Source organism: Palaemon carinicauda, chromosome 25 (assembly GCF_036898095.1).
Source record: "Palaemon carinicauda isolate YSFRI2023 chromosome 25, ASM3689809v2, whole genome shotgun sequence".
NCBI classification, from domain to species: domain Eukaryota; kingdom Metazoa; phylum Arthropoda; class Malacostraca; order Decapoda; family Palaemonidae; genus Palaemon; species Palaemon carinicauda.
In genome coordinates, this window is record NC_090749.1 from 106,549,813 (window position 1) to 106,574,227 (window position 24,415).

Here is a 24,415-nt window from a genome sequence, read left to right on the forward strand (position 1 = left end):
AAAGTGAGAGAGAGGTAGTGAGAGAGAGGTAGTGAGAGAGAGAGAGATAGTGAGGTACAGAGGTAGTGAGAGAGATAGAGTGAGGGTAGAGAGGTAGTGAGAGGTAGAGAGGTAGTGAGAGAGGTATTGAGAGAGTGAGAGGTAGTTAGAGAGAGGTAGTGAGAGAGAAAAATGTAGTTGGCGAGAGAGAGAGAGAGAGAGAGAGATGAGAGGAGAGAGAGAGAGAGGTAGTTAGAGGTAGATAGGTAGTAGAGTGATAGAGCGAGGTATTGAGAGGAGAGGTAGTGAAAGAGTGAGAGAGAGGTAGTGAGAGAGTGAGAGAGTATAGTGAGAGTTAGGTAGTGAGAGGTAGAGAGGTAGTGCGAGAGAGGTAGTGAGAGGTAGAAAGGTTGTGAGAGAGAGGTAGTGAAAGGTAGAGAGGTAGTGAGAGAGGGGTAGTGAGAGAGAGAGAGGTGCAGTAAGATAGAAAGAGAGAGAGAAAGGTAGTGAGAGAGAGAGAGGTAGTTAGAGAGAGAGGTAGAGAGAGATAGTGGGAGAGAAATATAGTGAGAAAGAGAGGTAGAGAGAGGTAGTGTTCGAGATAGGTAGCAAAAGAAAGAGGTAGAAAGGTGGTGAGAGAGTGACAAAAGAGGAGAAAGAGGTAGTTTTAGGTAGCGAGGTAGTGAGATTGACAGAGAGGTAGAGAGAAAGTGAGAGAGAGATGTAGTGAGAGAGAGAGAGAGGTAGTGAGAAGTGGAGAGATAATGAGATGTAGAGAGGTAGTGAGATTTAGAGAGAGAGAGAGAGAGAGAGGAGAGAGGAGGAAGAGAGAGAGGAGGAGAGAGAGAGAGAGAGAGAGAGGTAGTGAGAGGTAGAGGTACTGAGAGAGAGAGGTAGTGAGAGGAAGAGAGGTAGGGAGAGGTAGAGAGGTAATGAGAGAGAGGTAGTGAGAGAGATAGATAGTGAGAGAGAGAGGTAGTGAGAAAGGGAGGTAGTAAGAGAAACGTAGTGAGAGAGAGAGGTAGTGAGAGAGAGGTAGTGTGAGAGAGAGGTAGAGAGAGGTATTGAGCGAGTGAGGAGAGTAAGAGAGAGAGGTAGTGTGAGGTAGAGAGGTAGTGAGAGAAGGAGGTAATGAGAGGTAGAGAGGTAGTGAGAGGTAGAGAGGTAGTGAGAGTGTGAGAGACGGATAGTGAGAGGTAGAGATGGTAGTGAGAAAGTGAGACAGTAGTGAGAAAGTGAGAGAGAGAGGTAGTGAGAGAGAGAGGGAGAGAGGTAGTGAGAGGTAAAGAGGTAGTGTTAGAGATAGAGAGAGGTAGAGAGGTAGTGAGAGAGAGGTACTGAGAGGGAGAGGGGTAGTGAGAGAGAGGTAATGAGAGAGAGAAATGTAGTTGGAGAGAGGGAGAGGGAGAGGGAGAGAGAAAGAGAGAGAGAGGGGTAGTGAGAGAGAGAGAGAGAGAGAGAGAGAGGAGAGAGAGAGAGAGAGAGAGAGAGAGGTAGAATAGTATTGAGAGGTAGAGAGGTAGTGGGAAGAGTGGTAGAGCGAGGTAGTGAGAGGTGAAGGTAGTGAGAGAGTGAGAGAGAGGTAGTGAGAGATTAAAAGAGAGAGTATAGTGAGAGGGAGGTAGTGAGAGGTAGTGAAGTAGTGTGAGAGAGGTAGTGAGAGGTAGAGAGGTTGTGAGAGAGAGGTAGTGAGAGGGAGAGAGAGAGAGAGAGAGAGAGAGAGAGAGAGAGATGGGGTAGTGTGAGGTAGAGAGGTATTGAGAGAGGTAGCAAGAGGTAGAGAGGTAGAGAGGTATTGAGAGAGTGGGAGAGAAAGTATAGTGAGAGGGAAGTTGTGCGAGGTAGAGAAGTAGTGCGAGAGAGGTAGTGAGAGGTAGAGAGGTTGTAAGAGAGAGGTAGTGAGAGATAGAGAGGTAGTGAGAGAGGGAGGTAGTGAGAGAGAAAGAGAGTGAGCGAGGTAGTGAGAGAGGGGTAGTGAGAGAGAGAGATGTAGTGAGCGAGAGAGTGAGAGGTAGTGAGAGAGAGGTAGTGAAAGAGAGATGTAGAAGAGGTATTGTGAGAGCGAGAAGTGAGAGAGTGAGAGGTAGTGAGAGAGAGGTAGTAAAAGAGAGAGGTAAAAAGAGGTAGTGAGAGAGTGACAGAGTGGGAGAGAGAGGTAGTGCGAGGTAGCGAGGTAGTGAGAGTAAGAGAGAGGCAGAGAGAAAGTGAGAGAGAGATGTAGTGAGAGAGAGAGGTAGTGAGAAGTGGAGAGGTATTGAGAAAGAGGTAGTGAGAGGTAGAGAGTTGGAGAGAGAGGAAGTGAGAGGTAAAGAGCTAGTGAGAGGTAGAGAGATAGTAAGAGAGAGAGAGGTAGTGAGAGAGGTAGTGAGTGAGAGAGATTGATAGTGAGAGAGAGGTAGTGAGAGAGAGAGAGAGAGAGAGAGAGAGAGAGAGAGAGAGAGAGGGGTAGGTAGTGAGAGAGAGAGAGAGAGAGAGAAGTAGAGAGAGGTATTGAGAGAGAGAGGTAGTGAGAGAAATAGGTAATGAGAGAGGGGGGTAGAGAGAGGTTGTGGGAGAGAAACGTAGCGCGTGCGTACACACAGACACGTGCATGCATACACGTACACAAGTGCAAGCATACATACACACACACAACCGTGTTCACACACACACGCGAGCGCATACACATACACATGTACACACATGCATGTACACACACACGTGCGCGCACACACACACACGCGCGCATACACACACACACGCACACATGCGAATGTACACACACAAACGCACACACACGTGTACAAACACATGTACACGCGCGCGTACACACACAAAACAGACACATGCGCATGTACACTCACACACGCGTGCGTACACACACAAACACACGCGCCCGTACACACAAACAAACGCGCGCGTACACAAAAACACATGCACGTACACACAAACACACGTGCACACGCGTACGCACGCGTACGCACGTACACACATGCACACACGCCCCTACACACACACTCGCGCGGGTACGTACACACGCCGCATACACACAAACTCGCGCGCGTACATACACACTCGCGCGTGTACACACAAACGTGCGTGCATACACACACACACGCGCGCATACACACACACACGCACACACGCGATCGTACACACACACGCACACACACGTGTACAAACACACGTACATGCGCGCGCGTACACACACAAAACAGACACATGCGCATGTGCACACACACGCGTGCGTACACACACACAAACACACGCGCCCGTACACACAAACAAACGCGCGCGTACACAAAAACACACGCGCGTACACACAAACACACGTGCCTAAACACACACACGCGCACACACACATGCATGCACACACGTGTGCGTACACACACACTCGCAAGCGTGCACACACAAATGCACCATGCGTACACACACACAAGCACATGGGTGCCTACACACACATGTGTACGTGCGTACACACAAACACACACGCATGCGTACACACAAACACAAGCACACGTGCGCAAACACATGCACACGCGTACGCACGTACACACATGCACACACGCCCCTACACACACACTCGCGCGGGTACGTACACACGCCGCATACACACAAACTCGCGCGCGTACACACACACTCGCGCGTGTACACACACACAAGCGCGCGCATACACACACACACATGCGCGCATACACACACGCACACGCGTGCATACACACACACACACGCACACGCATGCATACACACACACGCGCGTACGCACACATACACCTACACACGCGCGCGTACACACACACGCGTGTACACACACACACGCGCATACACATACAGGCGCCTAAACACACACGCGCGTGCAAACACAGACTCGCACGTACACAGACACAAACGCACATGCACACACTCATGCGTACATACACACAAATGCAGGTACACACACATGCGCATACACACACATGCACACATGTTCGCGTACACACACGTGTATACACACACCCCCACGCGCGCATATACACACGAACACGTGCGCATACACACACATATATGCATACAAACACGCACCCATCACACAGCCAAACGCACGCGCGCACACACACACACGTGCATACACACACATGCGTGCATACACACACAAACACACGAACAAACAAACATGTATGCGCATGCGCACACACACGCATGCATACACACACACATGCATACACACGCATGCACACACACGCACGCACACGCTTGCATACACACACACGACCGCACGTGCGCGTACACACACACCAGTACACACACACATGCGCGAGCGTATACACACAAACACAGACGCGCGCATACATACACAAAAACGCCCGCGTACACACACACATGCACACACGCGCGCGCGTACACACACACATGCACACACGTGTACGCGTACACAGATACATGCACACACGTGTGCGCACACACAAACACATGCACGCACACACACACACGCGCAAACACACAAAAACTCGATACACACACACACGCGCATACACACACACTCAATACACACACACGCACACATGCACACATACGCACACATGCGCGCGTATGCACACATGCGCGCGTATGCACACATGCGCGCGTATGCACACATGCGCGTGTAGCACATATGCGCGCGTACGCACACATGCACGCGTACTCACACATGCGCGCGTATGCATACATGCGCGCGTACGCAAACATGCGCGCGTACGTACACATGCGTGCGTACGCACACACGTGCGTACACACGCACGCATGTGTGAACACACCAACACGCACGCGCATGCACACACACACACACATGCGCACATGCACACACACATGCATGCGCACACGCACACACACACCCGTGCATACACACACCCATGCGTACAAATAAACACGTGCGTGTTCAAACACACAGGCGCGCGCGTACACACAAACGCGCGTGCGTACACACACATGCGCAATACTCACACAACCACACACAAGCACGTACACACACACACACAAACGTACACACACAAGCACACGTACAAACACAGGCACACGTACACACACACGTGCACGCATACACACACGCGCGTACACACATACATATGTGATTACACACAGACGCGCGCACACGCGTACACACACACACCCGTGTGTACACATACACAGACACTCGCGTGTATACACATACACATGCGTATACACACACACGTGCATACACACACAAGCGTTTACACACACACATGCGTGTACAAACACACGCACTCACACACACCTATATGCACGCGTACACAAACACACGCACACGTACACACACAAACACATACACGCGCATAAACACACACACGCGCATGTACACACAAAAACATGCGTATACACACACATGCGCACACACACGCGCGCTTGCACAAGCACATTCGCACAAACGTAAACACGCGCGCACACACACACAAACGCACATACACACACGCGCAAACACACATACACACTCGTGCATACACAAACATGCGCAAACGCACGCTTACACGCTGACACACACACGCACGTACACACACACATGCGCGCATACACACACACGTGCATAAACACATACAAGCGCGCTTACACACACAAACACGCGCGCGTACACACACATGCATATACAAACACACGCGCGTGTACATATAATGCGTATACACACACACGCGAGCTCGTATACACACATGTGTATACACACACGCGTGTGTACACACACACACAAGCGCATACTTACAAACACGCGTGCGTACACACACACACGCGCATGCGTACACACAAACACACGCACGTACACACACATGCGTGCATACAAACACAAACACATGCGCGCGTGTACACAGATAAGTGTGCGTGTACACACACGCGCATACACACACATATGCACTTGCACACACACCCACACAGGCGCACACACATAATCACATGCACACACATGCACATGCACACGCACACATGTGCATGTACACACAGACACACACACTCATACACACACGCACACGTACACAAAAACTTGCGCGTACACACAAACTTGTGCGTACACACACGCGTGCGCATGCACACGCGCGCACAAAGACGCGTACAAACACACATGCAAATGCGTACGTACACACACACACGCACATGCACACGAGCGCGTAAACGCACACACGCACACGCACTTACACACACGCCTGGACACGCATACGTAAACACACACACGCACAAGCGCATACAGACATACACGTACACGTGCGTACACACACACATGCCTGTACACACACATGCGTGCATATACAAACTCGCACACGCACATGTACACACACACACGAGCGCGCGTACACAAACACATGCACATATGCGCGTACACACACACGCACGCACACGCGTACACACACACACACGCGCGCCACACTCACACGCACGCACACGCATACTCGCGCGTACACATAAAAACACATGTGTGCATATAGACACACCACACACACTTACACATGCATACACACATTCGTGCACACACACATGCGCGCTTGAACACACGAACACGCACACCCACACACGCGCTTGTACACACACAGGTGCATGCGTACACACACAAACACACATGCGTGTACGCACAAACGCACATACACGCACATATACGTGCAAACACAAAAACACACGGGCACGCTTAAACACACACGCACATGCAAATGCGCGCGTACACACACAAACATGCACATACGCTCGTACACACACGAACACGCATACATGCGCACATACACACACATGCGTACACACACAAGCGTGCATACACACGCACACACACACACGCACACACACGCACGTACACATGCACACGGGTTTACACACACATATGCGCGTACACACGCACACGGGCGTACACACACATATGCGTACCCACACACAGGCACGCGTACACACTCACGCATGCGTGCGCGCACAGACACACACACACGCATTCATACACACACATGCGTGTGTGCACAAAAACACTCGCGCATGTAAACACACACGCGCGCATGTACACACACACGCGCGCATACACACACATGCATACACACATACATGCATGCACGTAGACACATACACACGTGCGTACACACACACGCACACACACAAGCATGTAAACACACACGCATGCAAACACAGAAACACGTACATGCACGCATACATACACACAAACGCGTGCGTATACACACACAAACAGACTAACGCGCGAGTACACACACACGCGCGCACCTGCGTACACACACACTCACACATGCGCGTACACAAACAAGCACACGCGCGCATAAACATACTCAAACAGACAATTGCACATTTACACACACACACCTGCGTACACACACGCGCGCGCGTACACACAAACATGCCCGTACACACACACGCGCGTGTACACACAAAAATACGCGTACACACACGTGCATACACACACGAGCACGTACACACACACGTGCGCGTACAAACACACGCACATTTGTGCGCGCACACACACATGCACATATGTGCGTGCAAACACTCATGCACACCCACATGTGTGCACACACAAACACGTGCACACACATGTGCGCACACACACGCACACACACGGGCACAAGCGCGCATACACACACAGATATATGAGCACGTAAACACACGTGCACATGCGCGCGCATACACACACGCACACGTACACAACCACACACACACGCTTACTTACACACCCACACGCTTACTTACACACCCACACGCACACGCATATGCACAAGCGCGCGTACAAAAACACATGCGCACGTAAACACACACAAATGCGCCTGTATACACACACACTTGCGCGCGTACACACACACACAATTGCGTGCGTACACACACACACACTCGCACGTGTACACACACGCACACACACGCACGTACACACAAACACACTTGCGTGCGGACAAACACATACGCGCGCATACACACACATGCACACGCATGCGTACACAAACCCGCGTGAGTACACACACACATGTACACACACATGCACGTACACAAACAAACGCGCACGCACACACATATACACGCATGCGTACATACACACACGCTCACGTACACATATACACACGCACGTGTAAACACACAAACAAACACGCGTACATACAAACACACGCGTGTACACACACGCTTGTACAAACACGCGCGTATACACACACACGTGCGTGCGTACACACACATGCACGTACATACACACATGCTAACACGTGCGCACACACACATGCACACACACCCACGTGCACACACACTCATGCTCATGTACAGACACACACGCGTACACACACACGTGCGTACAAACTCACGCACACACACGCGATACACACACAAACAGACACATGCGAGCGTATGCACACATACGTGCGTACGCACACATGCACGCGTACGCACACACGTGCATACATATACACACGCGCGCGTACACACAAACGTGCGCGCATGCACACACACATGCGTACACACACAGGCATGCGTGAACACACCCATACGCATGCGCACGCACACACACATGCGTGCATACACACACCCACGCGTACAAATAAACACGCGCGGGTTCAAACACACACGCGCGTGCGTACACACAAACACACGTGCATATAAACACACACATGCGCGCGTACACACACAAACGCGTGCGTACACACACGCTCGTACACAAATGCGCAAACACACGCATGCACACGTACACACACAGGTGCAGACGCGCGCACACGCGAGCGTACACACACATGCACGAGCGCATACACATGCATGCGCGCATACAGACACGTGCATCTGCACACACACACGCACATACAAATAACCGCGCACGCTCGCGTACACATACATGCACATGCGCGCTTACACACACACAAGTGCACATGCGCGTACACACATACACGCACACACACGCGCGCACCAGATATGCACAAACGCGCACTTACAAACACACACGTTTGCATACACAAACACACACGGACACGCATACATACACACACACATGACCGCACGTGCGCGTACACACACATACGTGCGCACGTACACATACACACGCGCATGTACACACACATGCGCGTGTACACACACAGATACGCGCATACACACACATATGCATGTGTACATACACACAGACATGTGCGGATACACATACACACGCAAGTACACACACATGCGCGCATACACACACACCCGCGCTTACACGCACACGCACGTGTACGTACACGCACACACGCGCGCGCTTACATGCACACACGCACGCGTGTACACACACATACGGGTGAGTACACACACACTCACACACGCGCGCACACACACACACGTGTGCACACACACACTTGCACACACACACACGCACACGCGCACACACACACGCACACTAACGCGCACACACACAAACACACGCACACGCACGTGTACACACACACTTATGCACACGCGTGCATACACACACATGCACACCACGCGCGTACACACACAAGGAGACAAACGCGAGCGTACACACACACGCGCGATTGTGCGTACACGCAAAAACACGCGTCCGTACACACACACACCCATACATACAACCACGCGAGTGTCCACACACACACACACAAACGCGCGCGTACGCACACACATACGAATGCACACACATGCGCACACAAACATATACGCGCATCGCGTGTAAACACATACGCGCATCGCGCGTAAACACAAGCACATGTATGCGTACACACACACAAGCACACGTGCGCGTACACACACACAAACGAACATGCGCGTACACACACACGTGTACCTGCTTATGCACAAACACACATACACGTGTACACACACACAAGCTCACATGCGCGTACAAACACAAACGTGTGAGCGCGTACACACACACACGCGCAAATATATACACAAGCGCCGGCGTACACACACATGCCGCGTACATACAAACACACACGCGCGCATACACAAACATATGTGCCCATACACACAAATACACTTGCGTGTACACACGCACACGTACACACACACACGTGCGCGTACATACACAAGCACACGTGCACGTACACATACACGCACGTGCATACACACACACACATGCGCACGTACACACACACGCATGCGCACACATACACACATAAACATACGTGCGTACACACACACGCGCGCGTACACACAAAAACTCACGTGCGTACAAACAAACACTCACGCGCGTACACACATATGCGCGTACACACACACGCGCACACACACGCGTGCATGCATACACACAGATATGTGTGCGCACACACACACAAATGCGTGCGTGCACACACACGCGCGCACGCTTACACACACACACATGAGCGCATACACATATTCACACATTCGCGTGTACACACACACAAGCATACGCGCGCATACAAACACATGCGCACACGCGCTCGTACACACACATGCATGCGTAAACACACATGCATGCGTACACACACACGCTCAAACTTGCGTACACATACGCGCACACACTCGTCTACACACACGCGCGCGCGTCAACACAAGCACACGTACAAACGCGAGTACACACACATGCACGCACGTACACACAAACACACACACACTTGCACGTACACACACACACCCGTGCGTACACACACATGCGCCCACATACACACAGGCACATATGTGCGCATCACACACATGCATGCATACAAACACAAAAACACATGCGAGCGTACACACACAAACGCAGACACGCACACACGCGAGCGTACAAACACACATGCGCACACATGCTCGTACACAAAAACACATGAGCACACGCGCTCGTACACACATACACAAGCGCAAATGCGTGTACACACACACGCGCACACACGCATGTACACACACATGCACACACACGCCTATGCTCGTACACACACAAGCTCACGTGCACTCACACACACGTGCATGCGTGTACACACACACACGCGCACGCACACACACATACACAAGCGCGCATACACAAACACACACAATCGTGTGTATACACATACGCATGCGTACACACACGCGCGCGCATACACACACACACATACTCGTGCACATACACACGCACACGCTCGTACACACACGCGCACACGTACAAACACAAACACATATGTGCGCGCACACACTCACGCACACACACATGTGCGCACACACAAACACGTGCGCACACACAAACACACACATGTGCGCACACACACGCACACACTCACACAAACACACACACGGGCACACGCGCGCTTACACACACAGACATATGAGCACGTAAACACACACGCACATGCGCGCGCATACACACACACGGACTTGTACACAACCACACGCACACGCTTGCGTACACACCCACACACACACGCATATGCACAAGCTCGTACAAAAACACACAAGCGTACACACACAAATGCGCCCGTATAACCACACACTTGCGCGCGTACAAACACACACACAAACCCACATATACACACACGCACACACACTTGCGTGCGTACACACACATACGCGCGCATATACACACACATGCACACGCGTGCGCACATATACATGCACACGCATGCGTACACACACATGCACATGCGTGCGTACACACACACGCATGTACACACACATGCACGTACACACACAAACGCGCACACACACACATATACACGCATGCGTACATACACACATACTCACGTACACACATACACACGCACGCGTACACACACAAACAAACACGCGTACATACAAACACACGCGCACATATACACACAAACACACGCGTGTACACACACGGGTGCATACACACACACACGCGCGTGTATATACACACATGCAAATACGCGCGCACACACACACACACGCACACACGCGTGCACACACACACGCGCGCATACACACATGCGATACACAAAAATACACACATGTGCGCATACGCACACATGCGCACATACACACGCACACACGTACACACACACGCACACATACACATGTGTGCGTACACACACACGAGATACACACACAAACGGACACATGCATGCGTACGCACACACTAGCGTACACGCACACACGCGAGCGTACACACACGTGCGCGCACACACAGACACATGCGTACACACACAGGCATGCGTGAACACACCCACACGCATGCGCACAAAAACACACACACACACGCATGCATACACACACACCCACGCGTACAAATAAACAAGCGCGTGTTCAAACACACAAGCGCGAGCGTACACACAAACACACGCGCATGTAAACACACACAAGCGCGCGTACACACACACACACGCGTGCGTACACACACGCTCGTACACAAATGCGCATACACACACATGCACGCGTACACAAACATGTGCTTACGCGTGCACACGCGCGCGTGTGCGTGCGTACATTCACACACGCACAAGCATATACACACACGCGCGCACGCTCGCGTACACACACATGCACATGCGCGCTTACACACACACAAGTGCACGTGCGCTTACAAACACACAAAAGTGCACGTGTCCGTACACACATACACGCACACACGCGCGTGAACCGGAAACGCACACACGCGCACCTACAAACACAAACGTTTGCATACACAAACACACACGGACACGCATGCACACACATACACGAGCGCACGTGCGCGTACACACACATACGTGCGCACGTACACTTACACACGCATGTACATACACACATGCACGCGTACACACACAGATACGCGCGTACATACACACACATGCATGAGTACATACACACAGACACGTGCGCATACACACACACACACACGCGCGAGTACACACACATGCGCGTGTACACGGACACGTGCGCTTACACGCACACACACGCGTACACGCACACACGTGCGCGTACACACACGTGCGCGTACACACACGCGGTTGAGTACACAAACACTCAAACACGCGCGCACACACACGTGTGCACACACACACTTGCTCACACGCACACGAGCACACGCGTACACACGCACGCACGCACGCACGTCCACACACACAAACACAAACGCGCGCATACGCACACACATGCGAACACACACACATACGCGTATCGCGCGTAAAAACACACACAAGCACAGGTACGCATACACACACACACATGCATACACACACACACAAGCACAAGCATGCGCACACACACACTCAAGCACAAGCATGCGCACACACACACTCACGCACACATGCTCGCGCACACACACAAACAGACAACCATAAGCTTACACACAAAAAAGCGCGTGCGTACACACACAAACACACGCCTGCGTACACACACACACGCATACACACACACACAAATGTGCGCATACGCACACACACATGCGCACGCACACACATGCGAACACACACACGCATGCGCGTATCGCGCGTAAACACACACACAAGCACACGTACGCATACACACACACACACAAGCGCACGTGCGCGTACACACACATACAAGCGCACTTGCGCGTACACACACACGCGTAGGTGCTTATACACAAAAAACACACGCGTAGGAGCTTATACACAAACACACACGCGTAGGTGCTTATACACAAACACACACGCATGCGTACACACACAAGCTCATATGCGCATACGAACACAAACGTGTACGCGCGTACACACACATGCGCGAATATACACACAAGCACGGGCGTACAGACACACGCCGCGTACATACAAACACACGCGCTCGCATACACACACATATGTGCCCAAACACACAAATACACTCGTGCGTACACACACACACACGTACACACACACGTACACACACACATGCGTGCATACACACACATGCACACGTACACACACACACACGCGCACACATACACACACAAACATACGTGTGTACACACATACGCGCGTACGCACAAAAGCTCACGCGCGTACAAACAAACACTCACGCGCGTACACATATGCGCATACACACACGCACGCACACACACACGTGCACACATGTACACATAGACATGTGTGCACACACACGCACACACACATGTGTGCGTACACACACACGCGCGCACACTTACGCACGCACGTGTGCGCGCACACCTATTCACACATTCGCGTGTACACACACACGCATACGCGCGCATACAAACACATGCACACACGCGCTCGTACACACACATGCATGCGTACACACACATGCTCACACTTGCGTACACATATGCGCACACACTCGTCTACACACACACACACGCGCGCATAAACACAAGCACACGTACGAATGCGCGAACACACACATGCGCGCACGTACACACAAACACACACACACTTGCGCCTACACACACACACGCGCGTGTACACACACACGCGCGTGTACACACACACGCGCTCGCGTACACACACATGCTCCCGCATACACACACGCACACATGCGCTCATCACTCACACATGCATGCATACAAACACAAAAACACATGCGAGCGTACACACACAAACGCAGACACGAACACACGCGAGCGTACAAACAGAAATGTGCACACATGCTCGTACACAAAAACACATGAGCACACGCGCGCGTACACAAACGCGCACAAACGCACGTACACACACACGCACACACACACACGCCTATGCACATACAAACACAAGCTCACGTGCACTTACACACACACGTGCATGCGTGTACACACACGCGCACGCAAACACACAAACACAAGCGCGCGTACACACACAACCACGCGGGCATACACACATGCGCGTACACAAACACACACACTCACGTGTATACACATACACATGCGTATACACACAAACACAAACGCACGTACAAACACACACTCGTGCATTTACACACACACGCGCACGCGTGCACACATACGCGCACGCGTGCACACATACGCGCACGTACTCACACAAACGCGCACGTACAGACACAAACACACAAACACACGCACATACACACACATGTGTACACACACAAACACGCTCATACACAAACACACGAGCACACACACACACGCGCGCGCACATACACATTCGCGCAAGCGCACACTCACACATACGCGCGTATACACAAACACACACACAAGCCTACGTGCGCTTACGAACACACACGTGTACCCGCGTATACAAACACACACACACACGCGCGCGCCTACACGCACACACGCACACACGCACACACGCACGCGCATACACACACACGCAGGTGAGTACACAAACACTCACACATGCGCGCACACAGACACACAATTTTGCAAAAACACACGCAAAAGCGCACACACACATGCACACTCACGCGTACACACAGACAAACACACGCACACGCACGCGTACACACACACTCAAGCACACGCGTGCATACAAACACACACATGCACAAGCGCACGCGTACCCACACAAACAGGCAACCGCAAGCGTACAAACACACATAAGCGCGTGCGTACACACACAAACACACGCATGCGTACACACACACACGCACGCGCGGGTCCACACACACGCACACACAAATGCATGCGTATGCACACACACGCACACGCACACGCACACACAGGCGGACACACACATATGCATAGCGCGCGTAAACACACACACAAGTACACGTGCGCATAAACACAAACACAAGCGCACATGCGCGTACACACACACGCATACGTGCGTATACACAAACACACATGCATGTGTACACACACACACAAGCTCACATGCGCGTATGAACAAAAACGTGTATGCGCGTACACACACACATGTGCGCACACATGCGCATGCATACACACATATGTGCCCATACACACAAATACACTTGCGCGTACACACACACACGTATACACACATGCGCGTACACACACATGTGCGTGTACACACACATGTGCGCGTACACACACATGCACACGCGCACGTACACACACACACTTTCGTACACAAATGCTCAAACAAACACATGCACGCGTACACACACAGGTGCATCAGCGCACACGCGCGCGTACACACACACATGCACGCACGCATACACACACAGACACACGCGTGCGTACACACACACGCGCGCATACACACACACACGTCTACACACACACACACACAAGCACATACACATAGCGCGCACGCTCGCGTACACACACATGCACATGCGCGCTTACACACACACAAGTGCATGTGTGCATACGCACACATACGCACATGCGGCGCGTACACACACAAAGAGACAACCGCGAGCGTACACACACACAAGCGCGTGCGTACACACACAAACACTCGTGCGTACACACACACGCATACACACACACGCATACACACACACACGCGCGCGTCCACACACACACAGACACACAAACGCGCATGTACGCACACACATGCACAGATACACACATGCGCACACACAAACATACGCGCATCGCGCGTAAACACATGAACAAGCACACGTACGCGTACACACACACAAGCGCACGTGCACGTACACACACACACAACTGCAGGTGCACGTACACACACACGCGTATGTGCTTATACACAAACACACACACACCCGTACACACACACGCTCACATGTGCGTACAAACACGAACGTGTATGTGCGTACACACAAACATGCGAACATACACGCAAGCGCGGGCGTACACACACACGCCGCGTACATACAAACAAACACGCGTGCATACACACACATGCCGCGTACATACAAACACGCGCGGGCATACACACATATGTGCCCATAAACACAAATACACTCGCGCGTACACACACACATGTACACACACAGGTGCGCGTACACACACATGCACACATGCACGTACACATACACGCACGTGCATACACATACACATGCGCACGTACACACACACGCGTGCGCACACATACACACACAAACACATGTGCGTACACACACACGCGCGTACAAATACACACACGCATACACACACACTCGCGTACACACAAAAACTCACGCGTTTACAAACAAACACTAACGTGCGTACACACATATATGCGCGTACACACACACGCGCACACACACACACGCGCACACACACGCGCGCGCACACACACGCGCGCGTGCACGCGTACACACAGATGTATGTGCGCACACACATACATGCGTGCCTGCACACACACGCGCGCACACTTACGCACACACGTGCGCGCACACACATATTCACAATTTGCGTGTACACACACATGCATACGCGCGCATACAAACACATGCGCACACACGCTCGTACACACACATGCATGCGTACACACACACGCTCAGACTTGCGTACACATACGCGCACACACTAGTCTACACACAAACACACGCGTAAACACAAGCACACGTACAAACGCGCGTACACACATACACGCATGTACACACAAACATAAACACACTTGCACATACACACAGACACTCGCACGTGTACACACACACGCGTACGTACACACACACGTGCACGCGTACACACACATGCGCCCACATACACACACGCACACACGCGCGCATCACACACACATGCATGCATACAAACACAAAAACACATGCGAGCGTACACACACAAACGCAGACACGCACACACGCGAGCGTACAAACAGACATGTGCACACATGCTCGTACACAAAAACACATGAGCACACGCATGCGTCCACAAATGCGCACACACGCACGTACACACACACACGCACACACACACACGCCTATGCACGTACACACACAAGCTCACGTGCACTTACACACACACGTGCATGCGTGTACACACACGCGCACGCAAACACACAAACACAAGTGCGCGTACACACACACAACCACGCGGGCATACACACACGCGCGTACATAAACACACACACTCACGTGTATACACGTACGCATGCGTATACACACAAACACAAACGCGCGTACAAACACACACTCGTGCATATACACACACACGCGCACGCGTACACACATACGTGCACGTACTCACACACACGCGCACGTACTCACACACACGCACACACTTGCACGTATACACACACGCACACGTACACACACACACGTGCACGCATACACACACACGCGCGCGTACACACATACATATGTGCGTACACACACACTCACACACACGCACGCACACACGCACGCGCACGCGTACACATATACGTGCACTCGTACACATATACGTGCACTCGTACACACACAAAAATACAAATGTGCGTACAAACACACGCGCGCGTACACACACATGCGTACACACACACCCGCGTGTACTCATACACACACACTCGCGTGTATACACATACACATGCGTTCACACACACAGGTGCACGCACACACAAGCGTGTACACACACACGTGTACACACACACATGCGTGTACAAACACATACGCACGCACACACACATACGCACGCACACACACATACATGCACGCGTACACAAAAACACACGCGCGTACACACACAAACACATACACGCGCGTACACACACTGACGCGCATGTACACACAAAAACATGCGCATACACACACCTGCGCACACACACACGTGTGCGCGTACACACACACGTGTGCGCGTACACACACACGCATGTGCACAAACACATTCGCACAAACGCAAACACGCGCGCACACACACACAAACGCACATGCACACACGCGCAAAAAGACACAGACTCGTGCATACACAAACATGCGCAAACGCAGGCTTACACACTGACACACACACACATACACACACACGCGCGCGGACACACAAACGTGCATAAACACATACACGAGCGCTTACACACACAAACACGCGCGCTTACACACACAAACTCGCGTGAGTACACATATATGCGTTTACAAACACACGCGCGAGTACACACACGCGCGCGCGTGCGTACACTCACACGCGCGCGCGTGCGTACACTCACACGCGCGCGCGTGCGTACACACACACGCGCGTGCGTACACACACACGCGCATGCGTACAGACAAACACACGCACGTACACACACACACCTGCGCGCATGCAAACACAAACACATGTGCGCATGTACACATACAAGCATGCTTGTACACACACATGCGCATATACACACATATGCGCGTGCACACACACGCGTGTGCATACACACATGCACACAGGCCTACACACATAATCACATGCACAAACACGCACATGCACACGCACACATGTGCACGTACACACAAACACACACACGCATACACACGCACACGTACACACAAACTTGCGCGTACACACACGCGTGCGCATGCACACGTGCGCACACACACGCGTACAAACACACATGCAAACGCGTGCGTACACACACACACGCACATGCACACTAGCAGGTAATCGCACACACGCACACCTACTTACACACACGCACTTACACACACGCATACGTACACACACACGAACAAGCGCAATCAGACATACACGTACACGTGCGCGTACACACACACGTGCGCGTACACACACACGTGCCCGTACACACACATGTGCGCATACACACACACGCACATGTACACACACACGAGCGCGCGTACACACACACATGCACATATGCGCGTACACACACATGCACATATGTGCGTACACACACATGCATACACACGCGTACATACACACACGCACACGCGCCACACAAACACGCAAGCACACTCACGCGTACACACAAAAACACATGGTGCATACACACACACCACACACACTCACACATGCATACACACACTCGCGCACACACACACATGCGCGCGTGAAAACACGAATACGCACACCCACACACGCGCTTGTACACACACATGTGCATGCGTACACACACAAACACACGTACGTGTACACACACACGCACATACACGCACATATACGTGTACACACACACAGGCACGCTTACACACACACACAGACGCAAGTACACACACACATGAAAACGCGTGCAAACACACACAAACATGCACACACGCGCATACACAAACAAACACGCACACACGCACGTACACACACACACTCGCTCGTACACACACACACTCGCTCGTACACACACATATGCGTACACACACACAAGCGCGCGTACACACGCACACACACGCATGCATACACACATGCACGCACACACACGCGTGCATACACACACGTGCGTACACACGCACACGGGTTCACACATATATGCGCGTACACACGCACAGGGGCGTACACACACACATGCGTACCCACACACAGGCGCGCGTACACACTCACTCATGCGTGCACGCACAGACACACACACACACGCGTTCATACACACACCTGCGTGTGTACACACAAACACTCACGCATGTACACATACACACGCGCGCATACACACACGTGCATACACACATACATGCATGCACGTAGACACATACACACGTGCGTACACACACACACGCACATGCGCGTAAACACACACGCATACGTACACAGAAAGATGCACACGCACGCGTACATACACACCAACGCGTGCGTATATACACACAAACAGAAAAACGCGCGAGTACATACACACACGCGCCTGCGTACACACACACAAACGCGCGTACACACACAAGCACACATGCACGTAAACACACTCAAAAAGACAAATGGACACATACACTCACACACACACCTGCGTACACAAACGTGCGCGCGTACATACACACACACGTGTACACATACACACACGCATACACATACACACGAATGTGTACACTTAAAAATATGCGTACACACACGTGCATACACACACGTGCATACACACACGAGCACATACACGAGCGTGCACAAACACACATACATTTGTGCGCGCACACACACATGCACATACGTGCGCGCAAACACTCACGCACACACACATGTGCGTACACACAAACACGTGCACACACACACACATGCACACACTCACACGTACACACACACGGGCACACGCGCGCATACACACACAGATATATGAGCACGTAAACACACGTGCACATGCGCGAGCATACACACACATGCACACGTACACAACCACACACACACGCTTGCGTACACACCCACACGCACACGAATATGGACAAGCGCGGGTACAAAAACACATGCGCACGTACACACACACAAATGCGCCCGTATACACACACACTTGCGCGCGTACACACACACACGCATGTGTACACACACGCACACACACGCTCGTACACACACACACTTGCGTGCGTACAAACACATACGCGCGCATACACACATATGCGTGCATACACACCCACGCGTACATATAAACACGCACGTGTTCAAACACACGCACGTGTTCAAACACACGCACGTGTTCAAACACACGCACGTGTTCAAACACACGCACGCGTGCGTACACACAAACACACCCGCATATAAACATACACATGCTCGCATACACACACACACACGCGCGTACGTACACACACTCTCGTACACAAATGCTCAAACACACACATGCACGCGTACACACACAGGTGCATACGCGCACATGCGCGCGTACACACACACATGCATGCACGCATACACACACAGAGACACGCGTGCGTACACACACATGCGCGCATACACACACACACACGTCTACACACACACACACGCACATACACACACGCGCGCACGCTCGCGTACACACACATGCACATGCGCGCTTACACACACAAAAGTGCATGTGTGCATAAACACGCACACGCGGGCGCGTACACACACAAAGAGACAACCGCGAGCCTACACACACACAAGCGCGTGCGTACACACACACACACGCATACCCATACACGCACGCGTCTACACACACACACAAACGCGCATGTATGCACACACATGCACACCTACACACATGCGCACACACACACATACGCGCATCGCGCGTAAACACACGAACAAGCACACGTACACGTACACACACACAAGCGCACGTGCGTGTACACACACACACACACAAGCGCAGGTGCACGTACACACACACGCGTACGTGCTTATACACAAACACACACACACGCGTACACACACAAGCTCACATGTGCGTACAAACACGAACGTGTATGGGCGTACACACAAACGCGCGAACATACACAAGAGCGCGGGCGTACACACACACGCCGCGAACATACAAACACATACACGCTCATACACACACACGCCGCGTACATACAAACACACGCGCGCGCATACACACACATATGTGCCCATACACACAAATACACTCGCTCGTACACACACACACACATACACACACACAGGTGCGCGTACACACACAGGCACACGTGCACGTACACATACACGCGCGTGCGTACACATACACATGCGCACGTACACACACACGCGTGTGCACACATACACACACAAACACACGCGCGTACACACACGTGCATACACACACAAGCGCGTACACACACACGCGCGTGTACACACAAAAACTCACGCGTTTACAAACAAACACTCACGTGCGTATACACACATATATGCGCGTACACATACACGCGCACACATACACGCGCACACACACACGCGCACACACACACGCGCGCGCACGCGTACACACAGATATGTGTGCGCACACACACATGCGTGCGTGCACAAACACGCGTGCGTGCACAAACACGCGTGCGTGCACAAACACGCGGGCGTGCACAAACACGCATGCGTGCACAAACACGCGGGCGTGCACAAACACGCGTGCGTGCACACACACGCGCGCACACTTACGCACACACGTGCGCGCACACACATATTCACACATTCGCGTGTACACACACACACGCATACGCGTGCATACAAACACATGCGCACACACGCTCGTACACACATGCATGCATACACACACACGCTCACACTTGCGTACACATACGCGCACACACTCGTCTACACATAAACACGTGCGTAAACACAAGCACACGTACAAACGCGCGTACACACACATGCACGCACGTACACACAAACATACACACACTTGCACATACACACACACACTCGCGCGTGTACACAAACACGCGTGCGTACACACACACGCGCACGCGTACATACACATGCCCCCACATACACACACGCACACACGCGCTCATCACACACACATGCCTGCATACAAACACAAAAACACATGCAAGCGTACACACACAAACGCAGACACGCACACACGCGAGCGTACAAACACACATGCGCACACATGCTCGCACACAAAAACACATGAGCACACGCGCGCGTACACACACACAAGTGCACATGCGAGTACACACACACGCACAAACACACGCACACACACGCCTCTGGCCGTACACACACAAGCTCACGTGCACTCAAACACACACGTACATGCTTGTACACACACACGCGCACGCACACACATACACAAGCGCGCGTACACAAATACAAACACGCGTGCATACACACACACACAAGCGTACACAAACACACACACGAGCGTGTATACACATACGCATGCGTACACACACACGCGCGCGTGTACACACACACAATCGTGCACATACACACGCATGCGCACACGTACACACACGTGCACGCGTACACACACGCGCACGTACTCACACACACACACACACGCATGTACACACACACTTGCACACGTACACCCAAACACGCACACGTACACACACGTGCGCGCTACACACACACATATGCACGCATACACACATACATATGTGCGTACACACACACGCACGGACAGAAACACGCACGCGCGTACACACACTTGCGTTCACACACGCGCACGCGTACACACACAAAATTACAAACGTGCATAGACAGACATGGCGCGCGTACACACACACATGCGTACGCACACACACACCTGTGTGTACACATACACACACACTCGCGTGTATACACATACGCATGCGTACACAAACACGTGCATACACACACATGTGTGTACACACACGCGTGTACTCATACACAATGGTGTAAAAACACACACGCACGCACACACTCATACATGCACGCGTACGCAAACACACACGAGCGTACACAAACACGCGCGTACACACACAAACACACACGCTAATACACACAGACACACGCGCATGTACACACAAAAACATGAGCATACACACACCTGCGCACACACGCGCACATGCAGAGACATATTCGCACTAACGCAAACACGCGCGCACACACACACAAACGCACATACACACACGCGCCAACACAAACACACTCGTGCATACACAAACATGCGCAAAAGCACGCATACACGCTGACACACACACGCACGCACACACGCATGTACACACACACGCGCGCTCGTACACACACACATGCATAAACACATACACGCGCCCTTACACACACAAACATGCGCGTACACACACATGCGTATACACACACACGCGCGTGTCCACACACATGCGTATACACACACAAGCGTGCGTACACACACATGCGCGTGTACACACACGCGCGCATACTTACAAACACGTGTGCATACACACACGCGGGCGTGTGTACACACACACACGCGCATGTGTACACACAAACACACGCACGTACACACACATGCGCATACAAACACTCACACATGCGCGCGTGTACACACAAGCGTGCGTGTACACACACACACACGTATACACACACATATGCGCGTGTACATACACATGCGTGTGCATACACACACGCACACAGGTGCACACGCATAATCACATG